Source organism: Dendrobium catenatum, unplaced genomic scaffold (assembly GCF_001605985.2).
Source record: "Dendrobium catenatum unplaced genomic scaffold, ASM160598v2 fragScaff_scaffold_1344, whole genome shotgun sequence".
In the NCBI taxonomy this organism is placed as follows: Eukaryota; Viridiplantae; Streptophyta; class Magnoliopsida; order Asparagales; family Orchidaceae; genus Dendrobium; species Dendrobium catenatum.
The window spans coordinates 744,239-755,849 of NW_021319806.1; the positions used below are offsets into that span (position 1 = coordinate 744,239).

The 11,611-nt window shown below is 37.5% G+C and overlaps 1 long non-coding RNA gene across 1 annotated transcript; it reads left to right on the forward strand.

Moving 5' to 3' along the window:
* The first annotated feature begins 260 nt into the window (after nucleotides 1–260).
* LOC110096877 lies at nucleotides 261–11,247 on the forward strand. Its single transcript, XR_003702439.1, has 3 exons — nucleotides 261–5,646; nucleotides 9,755–9,961; nucleotides 10,830–11,247. It is a non-coding gene; the product is annotated as an uncharacterized LOC110096877 (long non-coding RNA).
* The last annotated feature ends 364 nt before the right edge of the window (nucleotides 11,248–11,611 follow it).

Genomic DNA, 11,611 nt, shown 5'->3' on the forward strand with positions numbered 1-11,611 from the left:
TGTTTTTTTTTTAACGACATATTTGTTTATAGCAAATCCGAGGGGGAGCACTTGGAGCACCTGGGAGTTGTGCTGTCGACCTTAAGGGAGCACTCCTATTTGCTAATAAGAAGAAGTGCTCTTTTACCCAGTCTAGAGTGGAGTACTTAGGGCATGTGATTTCTCAGGAAGGAGTTGCTGTTGACCAGAATAAGATTGAGGCTATTCTCAGATGGCCCATACCCAAGAATCTAAAGGAGTTTAAATGATTCCTAGGTCTTAGCACTTCCGGATTTTAGACAGTCTTTTCTGGTGGAGATAGACACATCGGGTTTTGGGCTAGAAGCAATACTTATGCAGAACCAAAGGCTTGTGGCCTTTTTCAATCAGGTGTTAACGGCTTGGGCCAAGCCCAAGTCAGTTTACGAGTGGGAGTTGATGGCGATTGTGTTAGTCATTCAGAAATGGCGACCGTATCTCCTCGGAAGATATTTCATCATTAGGTCTTACCAGAAAAGTTTTAAGTATTTGTTGGAACAGAGAATGGTTAGTGAGGAGCATCAAAGCTGGCTTTCCAAGTTAGTGGGTTATGACTTTGAAATTCAATATCGACCCGGAGAGGAGAACAAAGCAGCAGATGGGTTATCCAGGTGCATGGGGGAACCCCATATCGCATTGCCTGTGCCCTGGGTGGTTGACTAGGAGGCACTGAGGAGAGAGAGTGAACAGAATGCAGGCCTGAAAACATTAGGGAGGAGATGCAGGAAATAAGGACAGTTATCCAGAATATTCAGTAGTGGGATTGAAGTTGCTTCATGAAGGGCGATTTGTGCTTCCAAAGACCTTTTCTTACATTCCCAGCTTATTACAGGAGTTCCATATGGTAACCATGGGGGCATTTAGGGGCCCAAAAGACATATCGCCGGTTATTTGTCGAGATGTATTTAGAAGGGTTGCAGAAGGATGTTGAAAAAATGATGGCTAGCTATGATATATGCAAGAGGTACAAGTATTTAGCTATGTCTCCAGGAGGGCTCCTCCAGTGGTTAGCTCTGACAGAAAGAGTGTGGGATTCATAGAAGGGCTTCCTAAATCAGAAGGTTACATGACGATGTTAGTGGTAGCGGACTGATTGAGTAAATATGCTCATTTCATCCCCCATCACCACCCCTATACAACATTATTATTAGTACCAACAATTTTTATGAGGGAAGTAGTGAGACTTTATGGAATGCCAGAATCAATTATATAATATAGGGACAAGATCTTCCTAAGCCAGTTTCAGAAGGAATTGTTCAAAATACAGGAAACTGTCTTGAAAAGAAGCACTGCTTATCATTCTCAGACGGACGGATAGACAAAGGTAGTCAATCGTAGTGTGGATACCTATCTGTGGTGCTTTATATCAGATATACCCAAGTTGTGGGCCAAATGGTTGGCTTGGGCAGAATATTGGTATAACACGTCTTATCATTCAACATCGCAGAAAACATCGTTCAAAGTGTTATACAAACGAGATCCGACTTGCTTGATACTATGGGCAAGGTGGCACACCAGTGGCTTCAGTAGAACAATACTTGGAGGACAGAGATAGGATCTTGGGGGAGCTGTTGGGACATTTGTTGAGAGCTCAACTAATTATGAAAAAGAAGGCATATGCACATAAGTGAGACATACAGTTCGAGGTGTGGGACAAGGTTTACTTAAAGCTTCAACCCTACAGACAGAAAACCCTGGCATGCAGACGAAATGATAAGTTATGCCCCCAATATTTTGATCCCTACGAGATAATGGAGCGAATAGGGGCGTGGCTTATCGCCTACAGTTACCATTATCGTCAACCATTTATCTCGTATTTTATGTGTCCTAGTTGCGGCGAGTGATAGGAGAGCATATTCCTTCCTGGACACTTCCCTTGACCTTGACATAGGACATCAAAGTGTTGTTGGAACCACTGAATGTCGAAGGAGTGCGACCGAGAGTAACGGGCAGCAAAGAAGTGTTGATTAGGTGAAGAGCCTACCGGAGCATGAGCCACATGGTAGTCCTACCATACTATGTAGCAACAATTCCCTATATTCCACCTTGAGGACAAGTTGGGACTTTTGGGGGGAGTATTAATACGGTGAAAGCTGCAGGGGTCCGCACCAAGCGGACCTAGGAGCCATTGAATCGGCTAATCCAACAAATTGCTGCCTAGTTGGGGTTGACGGACAGAGAGGGGGAGTCAGCTAAGTGGCTGGGGCCCAACAGAGAATTTAAATATTATATTATGAGAAAATCAATTAGGAAATCCTTTCCTAATTGAATTATTTTCAAATTGAGGATGGAAACATATTAGGAAGGAAGCCGATTTAGGAGGGAGGAAGGAAGCTTTTTTAAGTCCATAGTAGGGTTTATTTTATTCTTTTGCAGATTTGTTTTGTGCTATAGTTCTCTTGTGTTAGGGATCCTAGTGGCGTCTAGGGTTTGGGAGAGAAGATCCTCCTCTTGAAAGAGGACCATTGTATATTGTTTTTGTTCGTAATTGATTTTCTTATCAATAAAAATCTGTTTTTTTATTGAATCTCTTGGAGTATTTTGCTGTTTTGGATACCAAGACGTATCATTGTGATTTGATATTCAATTGAGTTTGTAATCTTTATGATGATTATTTTCTAAAAGAGATTTGTGTTCGAAATTTTCATCTAAAGTTGTAAATAATTGTCTATATTAGAAATTTTTGGCTGTGAATTTGACCTCGTGTGTGTGAATTTGTTCTTTTCAGTTGAAATTTGTGGTAGTAAATCTTAGATCTCAAGATACCCGATATTACGGCCTTGTTTTATTTTGCATTAACATCTGCATTATTCCCGCTTAGAATAATTTCTTCATAAGAAGTACTTCAACTAATCTTCTAAGCACTCGAAGGGATCTTGCTAGTAAGCATCAGCTGGTGGGACCCATAATTCCCTTTATTCTCTTTGTTTTCCTTGTAGCAGATATGTTATCGTAAACGTGAATGTTAATACATACAACTGTTTATGCTCATTAAGTTGAATGAGTTACCTCTGATCTTATAACTTCTAATCATGTGAGATCTGTGTTGGTAAGTTGATCCATCTTTTTGATCCAAATCAATATTCCTACCAATCCTTAGATTAATTAGTTATAAGCTCATATTAGTTATTGTGTAATGGTTAGCGTGCGTTAAGTGATGAATTGGCTTTTTATTAAAATTGTTTCAGATCTGCAAATTTTCATAAAACTAAACAGAACCGTGAAATGATACTCTATTAATGAGTTAGAACCATTGCTCTGGTATAGAACCAGATTGGTTTGATTTGGTATAATTTGGCAAGCATCTAGTCAAGCTAGTTGATAGTGCATGTGATGGATTGGCGGTTGAGCCGATGGGCCCCACTAGGGTGGGCAGGTCGCAAGAGAGACAAGGGGAATTATTTAGGAAAATTTTAATTACAATTAGGAGGGAATTAATTATGGAAAGAAATCTTATTTGAATTTCAAATCTGAGGAGGAATTATTCAGGAAAAGCTCAGGAGAGTTAATATTCATTATGTAAAGAGGAATTAATGGAGAATTGTTTATGAAAGTTTTAATTACTATTGGGGGGATTTAATTAGAGAAAGAAATATACTTTGAATCCAAATATGAGATGGAATTATTTAGGGAAAGGAGGCTGATTTTGGGGAGAATTCAGGGAGCCTATTTAAGGCTAACTATGGGGTGATTTCAGATTATACTTGATTTTGCTTAAATTAATTTTGCTTAGGTTGAGTGGGCTCTAGCTGATGGCTAGGGGTTTGGGAGAGCCGGATCTTCTTCTCCAATTGAATATCCAACTGTATTTTACGTTTTTCTTCTTAGTTCTTTCAATAAGAAAAGAGTTTATGTGTGTTCTTTTTCCTAAATTTCTTGTGTCATTCTCTGGTTTTGCTAAAATTGCATCAACTTCCTATTAGCATGTCATTGAATTTAAATAACGCATTTAGTTAACTAATGCAGTGCTCCAAGTACTGTGAGCTCGTCATTTTATGTATTGCTTGTTTTGTTTTAAAAAGAGTTTTAGTCAGCTTTATCCTTTCATTTTGCAATTTCGTAATATTTTATGTGTCAATGATTGATTATGATTAGATAAACATGCACTGGTGGGAGTTAGCATGACGATTTGACATTGGCTGATGAGAGGAGATTGTACGTTTTATAAAATCATTAAGTTTGGTTTAATGTAATATAAGTTGTGTTGAAAACCACGCTCTCCGTTAGAAAATAACAAATTCCTGTTTGTCCGCTTTTATTGCCTGCCCTTCTCGTTTTCCTACTTTATTGCCCTCTTCATCAACCCTGTTCAACATTCCCTGATTTTCTTTCTACTTATGGCTTAATGTCTTGGTTAGCCTTTGGGAAATTTGGATCTTGAGTTTGTTGAATATGGGCATTGTCTGACTTTTTTGCTTGTTCTTGAAAACTTCTTGGTACCTGAGTCTCTTTTCTAATGAAGGTTGGATCTTTGTAGTAAAAAGTGTGAAAATCCATTCTTCTATTTTTCTGCTTAGTTGATTTTTCTTGATTGCATGAATGCTATGATTTATCTTTATTGCTTGAATACTATGATTTTGTAGATGATTCTCTGATTCTGGGCTCTTACTTTTTTGAATCCGCTGGTCTCTGCAGTTTTGAAGAGAGGCTAGAAGGCGAAACTTGGTTAGGTTTAAGGTTTTTGATTTCTGATTCTACTTTCATTGATCTTGTCTGCTAGTTCCTGAACTCTTTTGATATCCTTCTATGAAGCACATTAGGGGTACCTCTTCAGTTCATGATGGCTTCTTCAGTTTCTTCATCCCTTGGGAAAGTACACTTTCCCTGTGACAAATCCTATTTAAAGTTCCCCTCCATCAGGAGGAATTATTCTTAACTAACTTAGCAAAAGTAGAGTTTGGCGACTGAAGCCTGATCCAGTTCTGGCAAAACTCTTAAGAATCTTGTTACCTGTTTCTATTTCACACAGGTCTGCAGCCTCTGTAATTATTGTTTTTCCTTGAAAAGCATAGTTACCTTGCTTTGACACGTACTTGGAGTGGATATAATGCTAAAAAGTGCTGTTAATAGAGCTTTTTTAAACAACATTTTGGTTCAGGTGCTTTCATATTCTCCTTTTTTTATTCCAGATCTTTCCCATTTACAAAATCTGTGTGGATGATTTGTGCTTCAATATGTACTCCTAAGTCATCAACTTGATCTATTCCAAGAAGCCGGTGGTGCTGGTGGAGCGTCTCTTATGGAAATTTAAAGGAAATTGAACAATTCGTGTCAATGGGTTCCATGTTGCGGTATAATGTGCAAAACTGGCGCTTTAATAATTCCGGGCAGCGCATTCTTCATTATCCTAACTTGTTTTTCAACTTTGAAGTCATTCTTGTGGGCTTCCTTGCAAAGCTTCAGGGATACTTAGTTATGGGGTACTGGTTTCTCTTGCCTGGAGTAATGAATAAATGAGAGTGTGCCATGGAGAGTATTCACAAAGCATCATCATCTCGTTCGAGTACCAACAGAAAACAACAGTGCATTATTTCCTTTTAATTGCTGTGCGCAGGTATTTAGTATGTTTGGGCTTCTTCTTTCATCTTGAAGAAGGTTGATCTTCTTGGATTTATCGAGCAATATCAAGTAAGATAACTGTTATTCTTCTTGCTATTTGTGACCATTTAATTGCTATTTGTGTTGTTTCAATTGTAATTATTGTTCTTCATTGGAAAGAATAACCATCTTTGTACTTTGACTTGAAGCTTGGAGTAGATCTAATCTTGAAATTTAAATTCTCGAGCAGTGGAAATGATGTTGAAAAGGGCTGTTAATGGGGCTGTTTTAGGCAAAGTTTTGTTTCTAGGGGTTTCATATTCATACTAGTCAGTTTTGTTTTGTCTTCATCATTCCCATCTACAAAACCTTAATGTTAATTTATTTCTTTTGATTGTGCTTCAATTTGATGCACTCCAAAGACATCAAGAAGAATTCTCTTATTATCAAGGATTGAAATTTAGTGGTTTTAAGATCTAGCACACGCATTTGAACAAAATGCGATGAATGAGTTCATAAAACAATAGAATGTATAAAGCTATCCATGTTTCCCACCCCCAACCCGGGCGTGGTGTAGAGATAAGGAGAAAAATATTAGGACTTTTTACTGCTTTGTCTCCTTTTCCATCCACAAAATGACAAAACCTTGATGTTGATTTGTTTTCTTTTGATCACACTTCAACTGGACTCACTCTAAAGACATCAAGAAGAATTCTCTTATTATATGGTGATTAATTTTAGCTGTTTTAAGATGATGACACATGTATCTTGAACAAAATTAGATGAATGAGTTCATAAAACAATATAAGGTAGAAGGTATGAATAAGCGCCATTGCTTGATCCTTTCTCGTGTTCATCATTTATCTTTCAAGCAGCTTTTCTCTAGTATTTGTTATCAAACTTTGGCTTTGGAGTTTGAGGGAAAAGCTTGAGTTATGGCATTTAAATATGGAAGGGTTTGATGGAAAGGACGTCAATTATTAGAAGATGTAGGTCAAGGATTAGCTTTATTTTAAAAGAAATACACCCACCTTTCTTTTAGATAAATCCCAGTTGTAATGAGTCCAGAATTGGAATCTTCTTGATAGACATATGTTGAGAATTATATGCTTGTCTTGCAGGAAGAACGGGGCCTTCAATATACGATACAAGTGGACTTCATCTGGAGTTATGAAGTCTCTATGATAAATGCATGAGAAGCCAGTCGTGGCGAATAAAGATATCTAATGAAAGTATTTTTCAATTTGAGGATGACATAACACTACGAGAAATTATAAAAATATTGATGAGTGTATTCTGTCAAAATAATTAGCCGATTATTGACATAGGGCTTCAAGGAAAATAGACTCAATGGTGAACATTTACTTACCTATGGATTTTTCACTAACTTTTAGTTGGTGAGTTTTTTCTTGTAATTAATTGGTTACCTCAATAAATTAAACAACCTAACTTTTATTCTCCTTTTATTCTCTTTCACTAATTTTGCCAATTCGAGCCTCTCATTGGTGTTGTCATCGATGCGCCACCCCCAAGCCTCTCATTGTCATGCACTTCTCTTCTAATCTCTTTGTAATTGCCTCAAATTTAATTTCACTGAAATACCTGTAAATTTGAAATTTTGGTTAAGTGAGCACTACGGCGTTGGGGTTGTGAAGTGCTGTGATACATAGCTCTTGGGTTTACAAGGGTTTGAGTGAGCGTAGCGACGTTGGGGAGCATAGCGTTATATCACAAAAAATATTTTTTTAATAAACCAAAGCCATTTATACAAAATCCACATTCTACCATTCCCTCCCCATTCTACTTTTCATGTCAAGTGAGAGAAGTGAGAAGGGGAAAGAGGAGAGAGAAAGCGGGCTTTGGATCGGTATTTTTCATTGCTCTAGTTGCAAAAAGTTGCTTTGAAAATGATAGGTAACCTTAAATATACTTTTGTTTCGATAATTTTGAGTTCTCTTTTTTCTTTCCTAAAATTGATAAAAATATAATATCTTATTTTAGTAAACTTTTACCATATAACTTTTATTATGTCATAGATATTTTCACCCGAAAATGTTTAGACAGGTTTATATTGAAATTTCGACAGTTAATTTTGCACATGTCAATTTATTTGAAATGAGCAGAACAATACTAAGCACAAAATGATCAGGAGTGTGTTGACCTCTAACTACCTCACGGTTCCAGCAACCGTTCCCACTACCCCACTCAGATGAACCTCTCTCCTTCTCATCTGAACACTTATGCGTAGAAATCTCTCTTGTTTTCCCCATCTCCCTCAGCTGCAAGCACGAAGGACCCTAGCCGAAGCCGAAGGCGGTGGACTTCTTCGATCACGCTACATGTCAAAGCCACCCAAGCCCCTCTTGCTCGATCTTCGTATGACTGTAGTCAAAGCCAACGTTGATCGATCCAATCCACGCGTCTCCTTTACGCAAACCCGACTGCTCGCACGACCGCGGCTCCGTCTCTCTAGCCTGATCCAACCCCGAATCCCATTCACATCAACCCGCAGACCCGACCCTCCGTTCCCAACTCCAGTGCCAGACCTAGCCTCCTCCTGTCTCCCGATCTCTTTGTGCCACAAGAGGAAGACCCGATCCCAATCAAACCCTGCATGTCTCCGCTCTAATTCAACCCGAGCCAATCTAATCAGATCAATTTGATCCAATTACAAGTTTAAAAATATATATATTTATGTATACATTAGTATGTTATATGTGATAATAATAATAAAGAGTGAAAAAGAGAGAGCAACCGGTAATCGTCGATTTTGAAGTCCCTGCACAGTCGATCTTATATCCGACCAGCATGCACAAATTTGTAGCCCACGTGCCATCGATCTTTGGTCTGGGAAGAAAGATCTTTTAATTTGAAGACATGCATCTTTGTATCTTTAGATTCGGGCAAAGATGTTCAATGGAAAGCCCTGCACAGTCGTATCTTAGATCCTGGCGGGTGGAAACTAAAGGCAAGTGCCTCCCAACCTCTCACAGAGAGGGAACGTTTGAAGGCTGTCAAAATTTGAACAAATAAATGAACGCACCAACTAGAATCAAAGATAGTTAAAAGAACAAATAAATAAAATTTAATCAACCCATTAAACAATGAATGTACAATATTGCTCCAAATCATGATATTTTCAATTGCTTGGTTAGGTTTAAAATTCTCAAAATAGTCTGCTTGACAATCACTCCTTTTTAGTAATAAAGTTGAGGATAACTTCAAGAAAGAGAACAAGAAGATGGAAAACAAAATATCATGGAATTGATACTGATGAAAATAGAGGGGCTGAATTGGCTGTGTAATAGCACTAGGCCTTCAAGCTATACAACTCTATATCGAAGGCCATTCTTCTTTGAGAAGTTGTTGCCATCATTACCTCAATCCTTTTTTAAAGGAACTCTGTGTTTGATTGCCAAATCCTCTTGTTGAAAGTAAGCATCAAAGGAACCAACACCATTATTAACTTGACGATTGAGATCTCATGTATCTTTCAAGGATTCATAAATAATATTGGAGGTGCTATCACAACTATTATGAAAATGATTTGTGAGAACCAAGTTACCCATTTTGTCACAAAAAAATTGTTTAAAGCATGAGAATGCTAATATGGAGTATCATGTTCATAATATTCATCATCATTTCGGACTCTAGATTTTATGTAACTATACTACACTATATTTTATTTGAGATTTATACATATTGAGTGATGTTAAGTATAGTGAGATGTTATTGAATCATTTTCATGTATTTTAAGCTTTCACTATGCATTTGTGTCACTCCGGGTTATGAATCATATTGGCTCTTGATATCTTTAGGAGTTATTAAGTCATGTCATTCAATTCATTATATTTTGAATTTAAACATTTATTCATATGTATGTATGACAAATTTCAACAATACATATGCATGTATTGTGCAATGCCACTTGAAATTCCAAGTTTTTTGTACTTTACAATGATTTAAAAAAAATGCCAACTATTTCATTAGCCGTGGACAATCTCATCTTGATAAGTTAAATATAATATATGAAGACAAATGACGATAGAAAAATTATTGACAGTGTTTATTTCCATAAACCAATTTATTATTATTATTTTTAAATGATTTTTCTTTTTTACATTTTTTATCATTTAAAATGACAATTTTTATTGAAATTAATTATGTGGAGGGTTATTTGTTTCGTTCAAAATTTCAGCAGTCTCTCGACGTCCCCTCATCGTGATGGGAGGTTAGGGAGGGCACTTGTCCTTTTGGATTGGCTTAGTCGGATCAAATCAATGGCAAGGACTTTGGGGGAGCGAATTGATCAAGTCTTCTATCCACTCGACTAGATCAATTCGACGGGCAATGACTTTGAGGGACCGAATCAACCCCGGGTTACCTACGGTCTTCTTCTGTTGTGGTACATATTGTTTGCTTGCTTTTATTATTATTATTATATTAAATTATATAATAATAATATGAATGAGTTCAACTTTCGCCCAAACTTCTGGTTGCTGCCCCCAACCATCATCTCTCAGCTCCCTCTTGACATGTAGATTGAAAAAAAAAAAAATTAATAAATTGCATCATAGTCTCAGTCATAATATCTCTCCCATTATACTCTTGAGATGTAGTAAATGATCCAAGTACAATCTAATTGTGTTTGGCTTTTTTAAAAGATAAGCTCAAAATATATTTTCAAGTTTAGCACATTTTCATAAGGAACAAATCGAAACATGAGTTGTTCAGTAACATTGGACTTTTTTTTTAACAAAGTTCAGAGTGTGAATAGTCATATCATTAGCAAAATCCCATAATAAGGTCATTCCGATGCATGAAGTTGCTTATGGATTGATGGTTATTAAGAATGGGGAATAACCGCCATTGTTGATCTCATATCTAGTAAATAGGAAAAGCATCCATAGTAGTGAAGGAGAAATTGTTATGTGCAGTCACTGGACCGTTCGGAGACGAATCAGGATACATCATGCCACCCGATACATAGCGGTACATAGTAGTACACAACAAAATGGTGATGTGCCGCATCCTGATCGCCTTTGGACGGCATTTGGTGACTGAACGTAATAGTTTCTCTATCCATTAGAGGAGTTAAACCAGACTTTGATTTCTCCATATCCACCCAGAATGGAACACCATTTGACAGATAAAAAGAGGAAGTCTTTTCAACGGAGTCTTTGCGAAATGGATACCTATTCATATTCTCAAAAGCTTTTTTTATATCTAATCTTGACAAGACCATCTGTTATCTTTTTTTTTTTTTGAGACAGGGAGTATCGGCCTTCGGCCACTAATCTCCCCGGTCGACCTAGCGGACAACCCACCCCATACTCATCCGGGCCAACACTTAAGGCTTTTCACGAATTGTCATGGGATTCGAACTCGGTACCTGACCTATGGCCAGCCAGTTCTTCACCACCAAGACAACCCGTGGTGGGTCTGTTATCTTTCAATCCTTACAAACTTAGCTGAAGTGTACACGCTTATAAGTAACATGCTATTCACGGCATTTTTGCCTTTTAATGATGCGAGATGCATAATAGAGAAATTCTAAAGCTGGTACTCTGTCCCTTTCCATGGCATACATGCGAGTGACAGCTTTACATCCATGTCTTCATTCATGCAAACAAGCAAAAACTCCTTATAATGGACTTAGTGACGTTGCAGCCTTAATGAAGAATTATTTAAGCATTATTGTTGCATCTGATGATCCATGAATGTTTTCCATGTGGGAGATGTCATGAATGACAACGAAACATAGCATGTGGTGGATGACAGAGATTTTTTATACTCGTTTGATGATGTAACTAGTGTGATACATCTTTGTTGTGATCTCTCTTAATAGTACCTCAATTGTATCTTTGTGGAGATGGATGACCCCCGAGGTTTAATGGTTGTCAGCAAGCAATGCTGAGTGTTGTCAGCACATAGGAAGATGTTAGCGGAATATAGTCCACTGCATCTATTCCATGGAAAGGTAGGTAGAAACTGTCTTATGGAGGAATGTTTGTATAATACAGCTGTGAGAGGTAGCAGGATAAGGACATCCTTC